We start from the raw sequence: 17925 nt of genomic DNA on the forward strand, positions 1-17925 counted from the left end.
CTGCGGGCAGGGCCTCTCCCACTCGCGACCTCGCCCGCCGAGCCGCCAGCGCGAGCCCGTCTCCCGGCTGTCAGGGTGTCTGCCCCTCCTCCCCCCTTTCCTCACTCTGCGCCGAGCTGGCGGTGCCCGCGTGTCCACCTGTCGGCCGGGCCTCTCGCACTCGCGACCTCTGCCGCCGAGCCGCCAGCGCGCGCGCGTCGCCCGCCTGGCAGGGACTCCGCCCCTCCTCCCTCCTTCCCTCACTCTGCCGCCGAGCTGGCGGTGCCCGCGGGTCCAGCTGTCGGCCGGGCCTCTCCCACTCGCGACCTCGCCCGCCGAGCCGCCAGCACGCGCCCGTCGCCCGGTTGTCAGGGTGTCTGCCCCTCCCCCCCTTCCCTCACTCTGCCGCCGAGCTGGCGGTGCCCGCGTGTCCACCTGTCGGCCGGGCCTCTCGCACTCGCGACCTATGGCGCCCAGCCGCCAGCGCGCGCGCGTCGCCCGCCTGGCAGGGAGTCTGCCCCTCCCCCCCCTTTCCTAACTCGGCCGCAGAGCCGCCAGGAGCCGCGGGTCGACGAGCCCGACGGGGCTCTATCCCCTCCCCCCCTTCCCTAACCCTGTCGACGAGCTGCGGGTGCCCGCGGGTCCACCTGCGGGCAGGGCCTCTCCCACTCGCGACCTCGCCCGCCGAGACGGCAGCGCGCGCCCATCTCCCGGCTGTCAGGCTGTCTGCCCCTACCCCCCTCCTCCCCTAACTCGGCCGCAGAGCCGCTTGGAGCCGCGGGTCGACGAGTCCGAAGGGGTTCTATCCCCTCCCCCCCTTCCCTAACTCCCCCCCTTCCCTAACTCTCGACGAGCTGCGGGTGCCGGCGTGTCCACCTGCGGGCAGGGCCTCTCCCAATCGCGACCTCGCCCGCCGAGCCGCCAGCGCGCGCCCGTCGCCCGGCTGTCAGGCTGTCTGCCCCTCCCCCCCTTCCCTCACTCTGCCGCCGAGCTGGCGGTGCCCGCGTGTCCACCTGTCGGCCGGGCCTCTCGCACTCGCGACCTCTGCCGCCGAGCCCCCAGCGCGCGCGCGTCGCCCGCCTGGCAGGGACTCCGCCCCTCCTCCCTCCTTCCCTCACTCTGCCGCCGAGCTGGCGGTGCCCGCGTGTCCACCTGTCGGCCGGGCCTCTCGCACTCGCGACCTCTGCCGCCGAGCCGCCAGCGCGCGCGCGTCGCCCGCCTGGCAGGGACTCCGCCCCTCCTCCCTCCTTCCCTCACTCTGCCGCCGAGCTGGCGGTGCCCGCGGGTCCAGCTGTCGGCCGGGCCTCTCCCACTCGCGACCTCGCCCGCCGAGCCGCCAGCACGCGCCCGTCGCCCGGTTGTCAGGGTGTCTGCCCCTCCCCCCCTTCCCTCACTCTGCCGCCGAGCTGGCGGTGCCCGCGTGTCCACCTGTCGGCCGGGCCTCTCGCACTCGCGACCTATGGCGCCCAGCCGCCAGCGCGCGCGCGTCGCCCGCCTGGCAGGGACTCCGCCCCTCCTCCCTCCTTCCCTCACTCTGCCGCCGAGCTGGCGGTGCCCGCGGGTCCAGCTGTCGGCCGGGCCTCTCCCACTCGCGACCTCGCCCGCCGAGCCGCCAGCACGCGCCCGTCGCCCGGTTGTCAGGGTGTCTGCCCCTCCCCCCCTTCCCTCACTCTGCCGCCGAGCTGGCGGTGCCCGCGTGTCCACCTGTCGGCCGGGCCTCTCGCACTCGCGACCTATGGCGCCCAGCCGCCAGCGCGCGCGCGTCGCCCGCCTGGCAGGGACTCCGCCCCTCCTCCCTCCTTCCCTCACTCTGCCGCCGAGCTGGCGGTGCCCGCGGGTCCAGCTGTCGGCCGGGCCTCTCCCACTCGCGACCTCGCCCGCCGAGCCGCCAGCACGCGCCCGTCGCCCGGTTGTCAGGGTGTCTGCCCCTCCCCCCCTTCCCTCACTCTGCCGCCGAGCTGGCGGTGCCCGCGTGTCCACCTGTCGGCCGGGCCTCTCGCACTCGCGACCTATGGCGCCCAGCCGCCAGCGCGCGCGCGTCGCCCGCCTGGCAGGGAGTCTGCCCCTCCCCCCCCTTTCCTAACTCGGCCGCAGAGCCGCCAGGAGCCGCGGGTCGACGAGCCCGACGGGGCTCTATCCCCTCCCCCCCTTCCCTAACCCTGTCGACGAGCTGCGGGTGCCCGCGGGTCCACCTGCGGGCAGGGCCTCTCCCACTCGCGACCTCACCCGCCGAGACGGCAGCGCGCGCCCATCGCCCGGCTGTCAGGCTGTCTGCCCCTCCCCCCCCTTCCCTAACTCGGCCGCAGAGCCGCCAGGAGCCGCGGGTCGACGAGCCCGACGGGGCTCTATCCCCTCCCCCCCTTCCCTAACCCTGTCGACGAGCTGCGGGTGCCCGCGGGTCCACCTGCGGGCAGGGCCTCTCCCACTCGCGACCTCGCCCGCCGAGCCGGCAGCGCGCGCCCGTCGCCCGGCTGTCAGGCTGTCTGCCCCTCCCCCCCTCCTCCCCTAACTCGGCCGCAGAGCCGCTTGGAGCCGCGGGTCGACGAGCCCGACGGGGTTCTAGCCCCTCTCCCCCTTCCCTAACTCCCCCCCTTCCCTAACCCTGTCGACGAGCTGCGGGTGCCCGCGGGTCCACCTGCGGGCAGGGCCCCTCCCACTCGCGACCTCGCCCGCCGAGACGGCAGCGCGCGCCCGTCGCCCGGCTGTCAGGCTGTCTGCCCCTCCCCCCCGCCTCCCCTAACTCGGCCGCAGAGCCGCCAGGAGCCGCGGGTCGACGAGCCCGACGGGGCTCTATCCCCTCCCCCGCTTCCCTAACTCCCCCCCTTCCCTAACCCTGTCGACGAGCTGCGGGTGCCCGCGGGTCCACCTATCGGCCGGGCCTCTCGCACTCGCGACCTCTGCCGCCGAGACAGCAGCGCGCGCCCGTCGCCCGGCTGTCAGGCTGTCTGCCCCTCCCCCACTCCTCCCCTAACTCGGCCGCAGAGCCGCCAGGAGCCGCGGGTCGACCAGCGCGACGGGGTTCTAGCCCCTCCCCCCCTTCCCTAACTCCCCCCCTTCCCTAACCCTGACGACGAGCTGCGGGTGCCCGCGGGTCCACCTGCGGGCAGGGCCCCTCCCACTCGCGACCTCGCCCGCCGAGACGGCAGCGCGCGCCCGTCGCCCGGCTGTCAGGCTGTCTGCCCCTCCCCCACTCCTCCCCTAACTCGGCCGCAGAGCCGCCAGGAGCCGCGGGTCGACGAGCCCGACGGGGCTCTATCCCCTCCCCCCCTTCCCTCACCCTGTCGACGAACTGCGGGTGCCCGCGTGTCCACCTGCGGGCAGGGCCTCTCCCACTCGCGACCTCGCCCGCCGAGCCGCCAGCGCGAGCCCGTCTCCCGGCTGTCAGGGTGTCTGCCCCTCCTCCCCCCTTTCCTCACTCTGCGCCGAGCTGGCGGTGCCCGCGTGTCCACCTGTCGGCCGGGCCTCTCGCACTCGCGACCTCTGCCGCCGAGCCGCCAGCGCGCGCGCGTCGCCCGCCTGGCAGGGACTCCGCCCCTCCTCCCTCCTTCCCTCACTCTGTCGCCGAGCTGGCGGTGCCCGCGGGTCCAGCTGTCGGCCGGGCCTCTCCCACTCGCGACCTCGCCCGCCGAGCCGCCAGCACGCGCCCGTCGCCCGGTTGTCAGGGTGTCTGCCCCTCCCCCCCTTCCCTCACTCTGCCGCCGAGCTGGCGGTGCCCGCGTGTCCACCTGTCGGCCGGGCCTCTCGCACTCGCGAACTATGGCGCCCAGCCGCCAGCGCGCGCGCGTCGCCCGCCTGGCAGGGAGTCTGCCCCTCCCCCCCCTTCCCTAACTCGGCCGCAGAGCCGCCAGGAGCCGCGGGTCGACGAGCCCGACGGGGCTCTATCCCCTCCCCCCCTTCCCTAACCCTGTCGACGAGCTGCGGGTGCCCGCGGGTCCACCTGCGGGCAGGGCCTCTCCCACTCGCGACCTCGCCCGCCGAGCCGGCAGCGCGCGCCCGTCGCCCGGCTGTCAGGCTGTCTGCCCCTCCCCCCCTCCTCCCCTAACTCGGCCGCAGAGCCGCTTGGAGCCGCGGGTCGACGAGCCCGACGGGGTTCTAGCCCCTCCCCCCCTTCCCTAACTCCCCCCCTTCCCTAACCCTGTCGACGAGCTGCGGGTGCCCGCGGGTCCACCTGCGGGCAGGGCCCCTCCCACTCGCGACCTCGCCCGCCGAGACGGCAGCGCGCGCCCGTCGCCCGGCTGTCAGGCTGTCTGCCCCTCCCCCCCTCCTCCCCTAACTCGGCCGCAGAGCCGCTTGGAGCCGCGGGTCGACGAGCCCGACGGGGTTCTAGCCCCTCCCCCCCTTCCCTAACTCCCCCCCTTCCCTAACCCTGTCGACGAGCTGCGGGTGCCCGCGGGTCCACCTGCGGGCAGGGCCCCTCCCACTCGCGACCTCGCCCGCCGAGACGGCAGCGCGCGCCCGTCGCCCGGCTGTCAGGCTGTCTGCCCCTCCCCCCCTCCTCCCCTAACTCGGCCGCAGAGCCGCCAGGAGCCGCGGGTCGACGAGCCCGACGGGGTTCTATCCCCTCCCCCCCTTCCCTAACTCCCCCCCTTCCCTAACTCTCGACGAGCTGCGGGTGCCCGCGTGTCCACCTGCGGGCAGGGCCTCTCCCACTCGCGACCTCGCCAGCCGAGGCGCCAGCGCGCGCCCGTCGCCCGGTTGTCAGGCTGTCTGCCCCTCCCCCCCTTCCCTCACTCTGCCGCCGAGCTGGCGGTGCCCGCGTGTCCACCTGTCGGCCGGGCCTCTCGCACTCGCGACCTCTGCCGCCGAGCCGCCAGCGCGCGCGCGTCGCCCGCCTGGCAGGGACTCCGCCCCTCCTCCCTCCTTCCCTCACTCTGCCGCCGAGCTGGCGGTGCCCGCGGGTCCAGCTGTCGGCCGGGCCTCTCCCACTCGCGACCTCGCCCGCCGAGCCGCCAGCACGCGCCCGTCGCCCGGTTGTCAGGGTGTCTGCCCCTCCCCCCCTTCCCTCACTCTGCCGCCGAGCTGGCGGTGCCCGCGTGTCCACCTGTCGGCCGGGCCTCTCGCACTCGCGACCTATGGCGCCCAGCCGCCAGCGCGCGCGCGTCGCCCGCCTGGCAGGGAGTCTGCCCCTCCCCCCCCTTTCCTAACTCGGCCGCAGAGCCGCCAGGAGCCGCGGGTCGACGAGCCCGACGGGGCTCTATCCCCTCCCCCCCTTCCCTAACCCTGTCGACGAGCTGCGGGTGCCCGCGGGTCCACCTGCGGGCAGGGCCTCTCCCACTCGCGACCTCGCCCGCCGAGACGGCAGCGCGCGCCCATCTCCCGGCTGTCAGGCTGTCTGCCCCTACCCCCCTCCTCCCCTAACTCGGCCGCAGAGCCGCTTGGAGCCGCGGGTCGACGAGTCCGAAGGGGTTCTATCCCCTCCCCCCCTTCCCTAACTCCCCCCCTTCCCTAACTCTCGACGAGCTGCGGGTGCCGGCGTGTCCACCTGCGGGCAGGGCCTCTCCCAATCGCGACCTCGCCCGCCGAGCCGCCAGCGCGCGCCCGTCGCCCGGCTGTCAGGCTGTCTGCCCCTCCCCCCCTTCCCTCACTCTGCCGCCGAGCTGGCGGTGCCCGCGTGTCCACCTGTCGGCCGGGCCTCTCGCACTCGCGACCTCTGCCGCCGAGCCCCCAGCGCGCGCGCGTCGCCCGCCTGGCAGGGACTCCGCCCCTCCTCCCTCCTTCCCTCACTCTGCCGCCGAGCTGGCGGTGCCCGCGTGTCCACCTGTCGGCCGGGCCTCTCGCACTCGCGACCTCTGCCGCCGAGCCGCCAGCGCGCGCGCGTCGCCCGCCTGGCAGGGACTCCGCCCCTCCTCCCTCCTTCCCTCACTCTGCCGCCGAGCTGGCGGTGCCCGCGGGTCCAGCTGTCGGCCGGGCCTCTCCCACTCGCGACCTCGCCCGCCGAGCCGCCAGCACGCGCCCGTCGCCCGGTTGTCAGGGTGTCTGCCCCTCCCCCCCTTCCCTCACTCTGCCGCCGAGCTGGCGGTGCCCGCGTGTCCACCTGTCGGCCGGGCCTCTCGCACTCGCGACCTATGGCGCCCAGCCGCCAGCGCGCGCGCGTCGCCCGCCTGGCAGGGACTCCGCCCCTCCTCCCTCCTTCCCTCACTCTGCCGCCGAGCTGGCGGTGCCCGCGGGTCCAGCTGTCGGCCGGGCCTCTCCCACTCGCGACCTCGCCCGCCGAGCCGCCAGCACGCGCCCGTCGCCCGGTTGTCAGGGTGTCTGCCCCTCCCCCCCTTCCCTCACTCTGCCGCCGAGCTGGCGGTGCCCGCGTGTCCACCTGTCGGCCGGGCCTCTCGCACTCGCGACCTATGGCGCCCAGCCGCCAGCGCGCGCGCGTCGCCCGCCTGGCAGGGACTCCGCCCCTCCTCCCTCCTTCCCTCACTCTGCCGCCGAGCTGGCGGTGCCCGCGGGTCCAGCTGTCGGCCGGGCCTCTCCCACTCGCGACCTCGCCCGCCGAGCCGCCAGCACGCGCCCGTCGCCCGGTTGTCAGGGTGTCTGCCCCTCCCCCCCTTCCCTCACTCTGCCGCCGAGCTGGCGGTGCCCGCGTGTCCACCTGTCGGCCGGGCCTCTCGCACTCGCGACCTATGGCGCCCAGCCGCCAGCGCGCGCGCGTCGCCCGCCTGGCAGGGAGTCTGCCCCTCCCCCCCCTTTCCTAACTCGGCCGCAGAGCCGCCAGGAGCCGCGGGTCGACGAGCCCGACGGGGCTCTATCCCCTCCCCCCCTTCCCTAACCCTGTCGACGAGCTGCGGGTGCCCGCGGGTCCACCTGCGGGCAGGGCCTCTCCCACTCGCGACCTCACCCGCCGAGACGGCAGCGCGCGCCCATCGCCCGGCTGTCAGGCTGTCTGCCCCTCCCCCCCTCCTCCCCTAACTCGGCCGCAGAGCCGCTTGGAGCCGCGGGTCGACGAGTCCGAAGGGGTTCTATCCCCTCCCCCCCTTCCCTAACTCCCCCCCTTCCCTAACTCTCGACGAGCTGCGGGTGCCGCCGTGTCCACCTGTGGGCAGGGCCTCTCCTAATCGCGACCTCGCCCGCCGAGCCGCCAGCGCGCGCCCGTCGCCCGGCTGTCAGGCTGTCTGCCCCTCCCCCCCTTCCCTCACTCTGCCGCCGAGCTGGCGGTGCCCGCGTGTCCACCTGTCGGCCGGGCCTCTCGCACTCGCGACCTCTGCCGCCGAGCCGCCAGCGCGCGCGCGTCGCCCGCCTGGCAGGGACTCCGCCCCTCCTCCCTCCTTCCCTCACTCTGCCGCCGAGCTGGCGGTGCCCGCGGGTCCAGCTGTCGGCCGGGCCTCTCCCACTCGCGACCTCGCCCGCCGAGCCGCCAGCACGCGCCCGTCGCCCGGTTGTCAGGGTGTCTGCCCCTCCCCCCCCTTCCCTCACTCTGCCGCCGAGCTGGCGGTGCCCGCGTGTCCACCTGTCGGCCGGGCCTCTCGCACTCGCGACCTATGGCGCCCAGCCGCCAGCGCGCGCGCGTCGCCCGCCTGGCAGGGAGTCTGCCCCTCCCCCCCCTTCCCTAACTCGGCCGCAGAGCCGCCAGGAGCCGCGGGTCGACGAGCCCGACGGGGCTCTATCCCCTCCCCCCCTTCCCTAACCCTGTCGACGAGCTGCGGGTGCCCGCGGGTCCACCTGCGGGCAGGGCCTCTCCCACTCGCGACCTCGCCCGCCGAGCCGGCAGCGCGCGCCCGTCGCCCGGCTGTCAGGCTGTCTGCCCCTCCCCCCCTCCTCCCCTAACTCGGCCGCAGAGCCGCTTGGAGCCGCGGGTCGACGAGCCCGAAGGGGTTCTATCCCCTCCCCCCCTTCCCTAACTACCCCCCTTCCCTAACTCTGTCGACGAGCTGCGGGTGCCCGCGGGTCCACCTGCGGGCAGGGTCTCTCCCACTCGCGACCTCGCCCGCCGAGCCGCCAGCGCGCGCCCGTCGCCCGGCTGTCAGGCTGTCTGCCCCTCCCCCCGCTTCCCTAACTCGGCCGCAGAGCCGCCAGGAGCCGCGGGTCGACGAGCCCGACGGGGTTCTAGCCCCTCCCCCCCTTCCCTGACTCCCCCCCTTCCCTAACCTTGTCGACGAGCTGCGGGTGCCCGCGGGTCCACCTGCGGGCAGGGCCCCTCCCACTCGCGACCTCGCCCGCCGAGACGGAAGCGCGCGCCCGTCGCCCGGCTGTCAGGCTGTCTGCCCCTCCCCCACTCCTCCCCTAACTCGGCCGCAGAGCCGCCAGGAGCCGCGGGTCGACGAGCCCGACGGGGTTCTATCCCCTCCCCCCCTTCCCTAACTCCCCCCCTTCCCTAACTCTCGACGAGCTGCGGGTGCCCGCGTGTCCACCTGCGGGCAGGGCCTCTCCCACTCGCGACCTCGCCAGCCGAGGCGCCAGCGCGCGCCCGTCGCCCGGTTGTCAGGCTGTCTGCCCCTCCCCCCCTTCCCTCACTCTGCCGCCGAGCTGGCGGTGCCCGCGTGTCCACCTGTCGGCCGGGCCTCTCGCACTCGCGACCTCTGCCGCCGAGCCGCCAGCGCGCGCGCGTCGCCCGCCTGGCAGGGACTCCGCCCCTCCTCCCTCCTTCCCTCACTCTGCCGCCGAGCTGGCGGTGCCCGCGGGTCCAGCTGTCGGCCGGGCCTCTCCCACTCGCGACCTCGCCCGCCGAGCCGCCAGCACGCGCCCGTCGCCCGGTTGTCAGGGTGTCTGCCCCTCCCCCCCCTTCCCTCACTCTGCCGCCGAGCTGGCGGTGCCCGCGTGTCCACCTGTCGGCCGGGCCTCTCGCACTCGCGACCTATGGCGCCCAGCCGCCAGCGCGCGCGCGTCGCCCGCCTGGCAGGGACTCCGCCCCTCCTCCCTCCTTCCCTCACTCTGCCGCCGAGCTGGCGGTGCCCGCGGGTCCAGCTGTCGGCCGGGCCTCTCCCACTCGCGACCTCGCCCGCCGAGCCGCCAGCACGCGCCCGTCGCCCGGTTGTCAGGCTGTCTGCCCCTCCCCCCCTTCCCTCACTCTGCCGCCGAGCTGGCGGTGCCCGCGTGTCCACCTGTCGGCCGGGCCTCTCGCACTCGCGACCTATGGCGCCCAGCCACCAGCGCGCGCGCGTCGCCCGCCTGGCAGGGAGTCTGCCCCTCCCCCCCTTCCCTAACTCGGCCGCAGAGCCGCCAGGAGCCGCGGGTCGACGAGCCCGACGGGGCTCTATCCCCTCCCCCCCTTCCCTAACCCTGTCGACGAGCTGCGGGTGCCCGCGGGTCCACCTGCGGGCAGGGCCTCTCCCACTCGCGACCTCGCCCGCCGAGCCGGCAGCGCGCGCCCGTCGCCCGGCTGTCAGGCTGTCTGCCCCTCCCCCCCCCCCCCTAACTCGGCCGCAGAGCCGCTTGGAGCCGCGGGTCGACGAGCCCGAAGGGGTTCTATCCCCTCCCTCCCTTCCCTAACTCCCCCCCTTCCCTAACTCTGTCGACGAGCTGCGGGTGCCCGCGGGTCCACCTGCGGGCAGGGTCTCTCCCACTCGCGACCTCGCCCGCCGAGCCGCCAGCGCGCGCCCGTCGCCCGGCTGTCAGGCTGTCTGCCCCTCCCCCCGCTTCCCTAACTCGGCCGCAGAGCCGCCAGGAGCCGCGGGTCGACGAGCCCGACGGGGTTCTATCCCCTCCCCCCCTTCCCTGACTCCCCCCCTTCCCTAACCCTGTCGACGAACTGCGGGTGCCCGCGGGTCCACCTGCGGGCAGGGCCCCTCCCACTCGCGACCACGCCCGCCGAGACGGCAGCGCGCGCCCGTCGCCCGGCTGTCAGGCTGTCTGCCCCTCCCCCCCTCCTCCCCTAACTCGGCCGCAGAGCCGCCAGGAGCCGCGGGTCGACGAGCCCGACGGGGCTCTATCCCCTCCCCCGCTTCCCTAACTCCCCCCCTTCCCTAACCCTGTCGACGAGCTGCGGGTGCCCGCGGGTCCACCTGTCGGCCGGGCCTCTCGCACTCGCGACCTCTGCCGCCGAGACAGCAGCGCGCGCCCGTCGCCCGGCTGTCAGGCTGTCTGCCCCTCCCCCACTCCTCCCCTAACTCGGCCGCAGAGCCGCCAGGAGCCGCGGGTCGACGAGCCCGACGGGGTTCTATCCCCTCCCCCCCTTCCCTAACTCCCCCCCTTCCCTAACTCTCGACGAGCTGCGGGTGCCGGCGTGTCCACCTGCGGGCAGGGCCTCTCCCAATCGCGACCTCGCCCGCCGAGCCGCCAGCGCGCGCCCGTCGCCCGGCTGTCAGGCTGTCTGCCCCTCCCCCCCTTCCCTCACTCTGCCGCCGAGCTGGCGGTGCCCGCGTGTCCACCTGTCGGCCGGGCCTCTCGCACTCGCGACCTCTGCCGCCGAGCCGCCAGCGCGCGCGCGTCGCCCGCCTGGCAGGGACTCCGCCCCTCCTCCCTCCTTCCCTCACTCTGCCGCCGAGCTGGCGGTGCCCGCGGGTCCAGCTGTCGGCCGGGCCTCTCCCACTCGCGACCTCGCCCGCCGAGCCGCCAGCACGCGCCCGTCGCCCGGTTGTCAGGGTGTCTGCCCCTCCCCCCCCTTCCCTCACTCTGCCGCCGAGCTGGCGGTGCCCGCGTGTCCACCTGTCGGCCGGGCCTCTCGCACTCGCGACCTATGGCGCCCAGCCGCCAGCGCGCGCGCGTCGCCCGCCTGGCAGGGAGTCTGCCCCTCCCCCCCCTTCCCTAACTCGGCCGCAGAGCCGCCAGGAGCCGCGGGTCGACGAGCCCGACGGGGCTCTATCCCCTCCCCCCCTTCCCTAACCCTGTCGACGAGCTGCGGGTGCCCGCGGGTCCACCTGCGGGCAGGGCCTCTTCCACTCGCGACCTCGCCCGCCGAGCCGGCAGCGCGCGCCCGTCGCCCGGCTGTCAGGCTGTCTGCCCCTCCCCCCCTCCTCCCCTAACTCGGCCGCAGAGCCGCTTGGAGCCGCGGGTCGACGAGCCCGAAGGGGTTCTATCCCCTCCCCCACTTCCCTAACTACCCCCCTTCCCTAACTCTGTCGACGAGCTGCGGGTGCCCGCGGGTCCACCTGCGGGCAGGGTCTCTCCCACTCGCGACCTCGCCCGCCGAGCCGCCAGCGCGCGCCCGTCGCCCGGCTGTCAGGCTGTCTGCCCCTCCCCCCGCTTCCCTAACTCGGCCGCAGAGCCGCCAGGAGCCGCGGGTCGACGAGCCCGACGGGGTTCTAGCCCCTCCCCCCCTTCCCTGACTCCCCCCCTTCCCTAACCTTGTCGACGAGCTGCGGGTGCCCGCGGGTCCACCTGCGGGCAGGGCCCCTCCCACTCGCGACCTCGCCCGCCGAGACGGAAGCGCGCGCCCGTCGCCCGGCTGTCAGGCTGTCTGCCCCTCCCCCACTCCTCCCCTAACTCGGCCGCAGAGCCGCCAGGAGCCGCGGGTCGACGAGCCCGACGGGGTTCTATCCCCTCCCCCCCTTCCCTAACTTCCCCCCTTCCCTAACTCTCGACGAGCTGCGGGTGCCCGCGTGTCCACCTGCGGGCAGGGCCTCTCCCACTCGCGACCTCGCCAGCCGAGGCGCCAGCGCGCGCCCGTCGCCCGGTTGTCAGGCTGTCTGCCCCTCCCCCCCTTCCCTCACTCTGCCGCCGAGCTGGCGGTGCCCGCGTGTCCACCTGTCGGCCGGGCCTCTCGCACTCGCGACCTCTGCCGCCGAGCCGCCAGCGCGCGCGCGTCGCCCGCCTGGCAGGGACTCCGCCCCTCCTCCCTCCTTCCCTCACTCTGCCGCCGAGCTGGCGGTGCCCGCGTGTCCACCTGTCGGCCGGGCCTCTCGCACTCGCGACCTCTGCCGCCGAGCCGCCAGCGCGCGCGCGTCGCCCGCCTGGCAGGGACTCCGCCCCTCCTCCCTCCTTCCCTCACTCTGCCGCCGAGCTGGCGGTGCCCGCGGGTCCAGCTGTCGGCCGGGCCTCTCCCACTCGCGACCTCGCCCGCCGAGCCGCCAGCACGCGCCCGTCGCCCGGTTGTCAGGGTGTCTGCCCCTCCCCCCCCTTCCCTCACTCTGCCGCCGAGCTGGCGGTGCCCGCGTGTCCACCTGTCGGCCGGGCCTCTCGCACTCGCGACCTATGGCGCCCAGCCGCCGGCGCGCGCGCGTCGCCCGCCTGGCAGGGACTCCGCCCCTCCTCCCTCCTTCCCTCACTCTGCCGCCGAGCTGGCGGTGCCCGCGGGTCCAGCTGTCGGCCGGGCCTCTCCCACTCGCGACCTCGCCCGCCGAGCCGCCAGCGCGCGCCCGTCGCCCGGTTGTCAGGCTGTCTGCCCCTCCCCCCACTTTCCTCACTCTGCCGCCGAGCTGTCGGTGCCCGCGGGTCCACCTGCCGGCCGGGCCTCTCCCACTCGCGACCTCGCCAGCCGAGCCGCCAGCGCGCGCGCGTCGCCCAGTTGTCAGGGTCTCCGCCCCTCCCCCCCTCCTTCCCTCACTGGGCCGCAGAGCGGCCAGCGCCCGCGGGTCGAGCACCCGGACGGACCTCTCCCACTCGCGACCTCTGCCGCCGAGCTGCCGTGTTGATCCCGCTCGACCTCACCCGAGTGGGCTCTCGGCTCGCCCTGCCTTCCGGGGTTGATCTGGTCTCGGCGACCGAGCCGCCAGATCGACCCGTTCTCTTCCGTTTGCTTTTTCTTTTTCAGGTGCGTCGGGTTTGTTGGTTGCGGTTATGTGAGGGACGAGTGCGTGCTTTTGCTCTTGAGGCGCTGCAATATGAACGCGTCGTTTCAAATCCAAGTCTCTTCATTTGTGCCGTTGCTCAACGTTGCTTTTGCCGAAAGAGCCGTCGTCCGGGTCACAAAAGGGCTTTCTCCTGGCGTGCCCAAAGATGGTGACGGGGACACGGACGGGGATGCTGGCGAGTTGTTGTTCTGGGGCGTGTGCTCACACCGTCTGACGTGGGCCTGCGATCCCCCTCGGATGGGAGTGCATTCCGCTGCTCCGTGGGTGGGGAGTCAAGAATCCTTCCCGTCCCGTCCGTCCGTGCGTCCGTCATCCCTCGCCCAGGGACGTTCTCGAGAAGTGTGGGCGGATCCCGTTCTCCTGTCTGCGCCGTTGACTGAGCGGAGAAACGCGAACTAGGATGGGCTCCGTCTGGCAACGAGTCCCCGTCGGTCGCCCACTAAGCTCCTATGCTGGGGCTGGCTCACTGGATAGCTGGTTGGGGGTCGGGCGCCACCTGCCTGTCGGGCGCTTTTTCAGAGGGTCTTGGGGCGGGGCGACCACGGATGGAGCCGGCCCGGGCCGGCTAACTCTTGAATGCCTTGAGGCTGTGGAAGGAGGCGGTGTGGGAGGGGCACCTTGGGACAGAGGTCAAGGGGGCGGGGATAGGTAGCCACTTCGGCTTTTCGGTTTGGGTGGGAAATCTTGACGAAACTTAACTGGATTCGAGAAAACGGGCATTGGATCCCAAGGGAATCGACTTCCTTCTCTCTGGCCTGATCACTTCGCATGGGGGAATCTTAGTTCTCCCGCCAAGGATGTTGAAACCAAGACGTGACAGGTCACGCGGGTCCAGTCGCTCCAGTGAGGTTCAGGGGCAGAACACAAGGGTCAAAGTTCGCCTCGTGACAACGAAACCCTGCGCACCCACCCCACTCCTCCGCCACCCCACCCCCCCCCCCCGCGCCGGCCAAATCGGAACACTCCCTTGTCTGCCCAAGACAAGTGCTGGCCGGTGGTGGCTGAGGTGAGGGGGGCAGACTCCCGTTGCACGGGAGTGAGCTTGATCCCGGAGGTGATGAGCTCAGAAAACACAAGCAAATATTCAGAAGAATATCCGTGCACGTTGTCCTTTGCTGACTGTGTCTTTCTGTCTCTGCCCGCACCACCTACACACGCTGCCCACGCCCCCAACGCGTACACACACAGCGCACGCACTCCCGCACGGCCCTACGCAGCACCCGCACACACGCCGGCCACACCCTGCACACCCACTCACACACACACACAGCGTTGTCCTTGGACTGGCTCTGTCTCTCTGCCGGCCCCCCCCCACACCCACGTGGCGCACAGACACACCACCACCCCGACACTGGCCCCCTACACACACGGCCCTATGCGCCACCGCACACAGGCACACACCCCGCACGCACACTCCCACCCCCCCCACCCCGCCCCACTATGTTGTCCTTGGCCTGGCTGTGTGTCTCTCTGCCTCTGCCTCTGCCTCTGCCCCTCCCCCCACTCACAACTACGTGGGACCTGCACACAGCACAGACACACACCCCCCACACACACTGCCCTCCCCCACACGGTCCTATGGGCCACCGCACCCACGCACACACCCGGCACCCACACTGCTTCTCACCCCCCCGCCCCTCCCCCACACACTATGTTGTCCTTGGCCTGGCTGTGTGTCTCTCTGCCCGCCCCCCCCTTAACAACCACGTGGCACCCGCACACAGCACAGACACACCCCCCACCCACCCCCGCCCCTCCCCCTCCACACACTATGTTGTCCTTGGCCGGGCTGTGTGTCTCTCTGCCCGCCGCCCCCCTCACACCCACGTGGCACCCGCACACAGCAGAGACACCCCCCCCTACACACCCCCCCCTACACACCCCCCTACACCCCCCCCTACACACCCCCCCCTACATACCTCTGCCCCCCCCCGCGCGGTCCTAGGCGCCTCCGCACACACGCACACACCCCGCACGCACACTCCCCACCCCGCACCCCGAACCCGCCCACCCACACTACGTTGTCCTTGGCCTGGCTGTCTCTCTCTGCCTCTGTCACTGCCCGCCCCTCCCACACCCGCACCCACAGGCGCACACACCCCCGTGGCATTCGCACACAGCACAGACACAATATCCCCCCACACTGCCCCCCTACACACACGGTCCTAGGTGCCATCGCACACACGCACACACCCCGCACGCACACTCCCACCCCCCGCCCCGCCCCCCCCCCACTATGTTGTCCTTGGCCTGGCTGTGTCTCTTTGCCTCTGCCTCTGCCCCTCCCCCCACTCACCCCTCCGTGGGACCTGCACACAGCACAGACACCCCCCCACACACACACACTGCCCCCCCCCACGGTCCTATGGGCCACCGCACACACCCCGCACCCACACTCCCCCCCGCCCCCTCCCCCACACACTACGTTGTCCTTGGCCTGGCTGTCTCTCTCTGCCGCTGTCACTGCCCGCTCCCCTCCCCCACACCCGCACCCACAGGCGCACACACCCACGTGGCACCCGCACACAGCACAGACACACCACCCCCCACACACTGCCCGCCCCCCCGCACGGTCCTAGGCGCCTCCGCACACACCCTGCCCGCACACTCCCACCCCGCACCCCGACCCCGCCCACACACACTACGTTGTCCTTGGCCTGGCTGTCTCTCTCTGCCTCTGTCACTGCCCGCCCCCCCACACACCCGGACACACCCCCGTGGCATTCCCACACAGCACAGACACAACACCCCACACACGGTCCTATGTGCCGTCGCACACACGCAACACCCCACACACGGTCCTATGCGCCATCGCACACGCGCACACACCCCGCACGCACACTCCCACCCCCCCGCCCCCCCCCACTATGTTGTCCTTGGCCTGGCTGTGTCTCTCTGCCTCTGCCCCTCCCCCCACTCACACCTCCGTGGGACCTGCACACAGCACAGACACCCCCCCACACACACACTGCCCCCCCACGGTCCTATGGGCCACCGCACACACGCACACACCCCACACCCACACTCCCACCCCCCGCCCGCTCCCCCACACACTACGTTGTCCTTGGCCTGGCTGTCTCTCTCTGCCGCTGTCACTGCCCGCTCCCCTCCCCCACACCCGCACCCACAGGCGCACACACCCACGTGGCACCCGCACACAGCACAGACACACCACCCCCCACACACTGCCCGCCCCCCCGCACAGTCCTAGGCGCCATCGCACACACGCACACACCCCGCACGCACACTCGCACCCCCCACCCCGACCCTCCCCCAAACTATGTTGTCCTTGGCCTGGCTGTGTCCCTCTGCCTCTACCTCTGCCCCTCCCCTCACTCACACTTACGTGGGATCTGCACACAGCACAGACCCACACCCCCACACACACACTGCCCCCCCCCCACGGTCCTATGGGGCACCGCACACACGCACACACCCCGCACCCACACTCCCACCCACCCCCCGCCCGCTCCGCCACACAGTACGTTGTCCTTGGCCCGGGTGTGTCTCTCTGCCCGCCCCTCCCCCCCACCCCCCGCTTAACAACCACGTGGCACCCGCACACAGCACAGACACCCCCCCACACACACACTTGCCCCCCACACACTGCCCTCCTTCACACACGGTCCTGTGCGCCACCCCCCCCACGCACACACCACGCACGCACGCACCCACCCACCCCCGCCCCTCCCCCCACACACATTATGTTATCCTTGACCTGGCTGTGTGTCTCCCTGCCTCTGCCTCTGCCCGCCTCCCCTCACACCCGCACCCACAGGCGCACACACCCACGTGGAACCCACACACGGCACAGACACGCCCCCCACACACACTGTGTGGTGTCCCTGTCCCTCACTTTCTCCTTCCCTTCTTCATCGTCCCTCTGCCCCTTCCTCCCCACCTCCAGCTTCACAGGACAGGGTGCCTCTAAGGTGCCTCTGCCTGTTAATACACCCTTGACAGGAAGATTTCTACAGTCTGACCCGTCACGCCTGTCACCTGGGGGGGGGCGGGGCGGGTGCGTGGTCAAGCATCCTTGGTATGCTAGGTAGAGCTTTCTCTGTGGAAGGTAACGCTGTTTGCCACTTGGGGCATACCTTCCACGGTCCCTAGTGGTTGACACGCCACCCACTTCACTGAGCAAATCCTAGGAGCCTTCACCGAATCTCTTGCAAAATTCTTCAGAACTGTCAGTCTTCCGGTCACCCCCCATCATCATCAGGCGACGTGTAGAGGACCGATGGAAAAACGGGAGGATTGACTTCTTCCATGGGATCGGATGACCTGAGGAGTAGGATGCTCAAATGGATGCCTGACTTCTTGACGAAAATACGTTGGGGCGGGGAGGGGCAGGACGGTCCACTTAGGAGGTCGGGTTGAACGTGTACACATACGACATGTACATCATACAATCCACAAGCACCTACCAGGCAGCACAGGAAATGTAGGCTTCCTACTTTGGATTCACCTCTGAGGGAAAAGAATCTGAAAACCCGAAACGAGCACGACTTTGTAAACCCACTCTATACTTCATTTCTGCCATAAGGGTGGTGTCATCTGCATATCTGAGGGGATTGCTATTTCTCCCAGCCATTTTGATTCCAGCTTGTGCTTCATCCAGCCCAGCGTGTCTCGTGATGCTGTACTCGGCATGTAAGTTAAATAAGCAGGGTGATGATAGAGAGCCTTGATGGACTCCTTACCCTATTTGGAACCAGCCTGTTGTGTTCCATGTCTAGTTCTTACCTGTTGCTTCCTGACCTGCAGAAATACAGATTTCTCACTACTTTTGTTGTTGTTGTTGTGAATTCCCTAACCTGAGTGAAAAGCGCGAGAGACAGAGAGAAGAGGGGGAGGGACAGGCAGACAGGCAGGGGGGGAAAATAATCATAATCATAAAAAAAAAAAAAAAAAAAAGGACCTTACCGTTAACTCTGTTGCTTTCCAGATCCAAAGAGACCACAAAGGACCGGAAAGGACACAATGTTTAAAATGGGAATTGGAAAAGACGGACATCCACTTGGTCGCTTCAAACAATAATGCCCCTGTCAGCGGAATAGAATCGTTTCTCTTTTTCTCTCTACCTGGTCCTTCCAGACTTCAGAAACTCTCAGTGAGGATTCTTCTCTCCTTGGCGAGAGAGTGATTTCCATACGTTCCTTAGGGGCCCAGAGGATGTTTCTGTGAAACGGGGATATCCACTTCTGGATGGGAGATTCCTGGGCCACGTGTGTTTGGTCCTTTGCCTGTGGTGCTTCCCCCGAAAGTGGGACTGGATCCTGAAGTT

The sequence above is a fragment of the Giraffa tippelskirchi genome, chromosome 14, assembly GCF_054371585.1.
Source record: "Giraffa tippelskirchi isolate mGirTip1 chromosome 14, T2T-mGirTip1v1.2.pri, whole genome shotgun sequence".
NCBI lineage: Eukaryota > Metazoa > Chordata > Mammalia > Artiodactyla > Giraffidae > Giraffa > Giraffa tippelskirchi.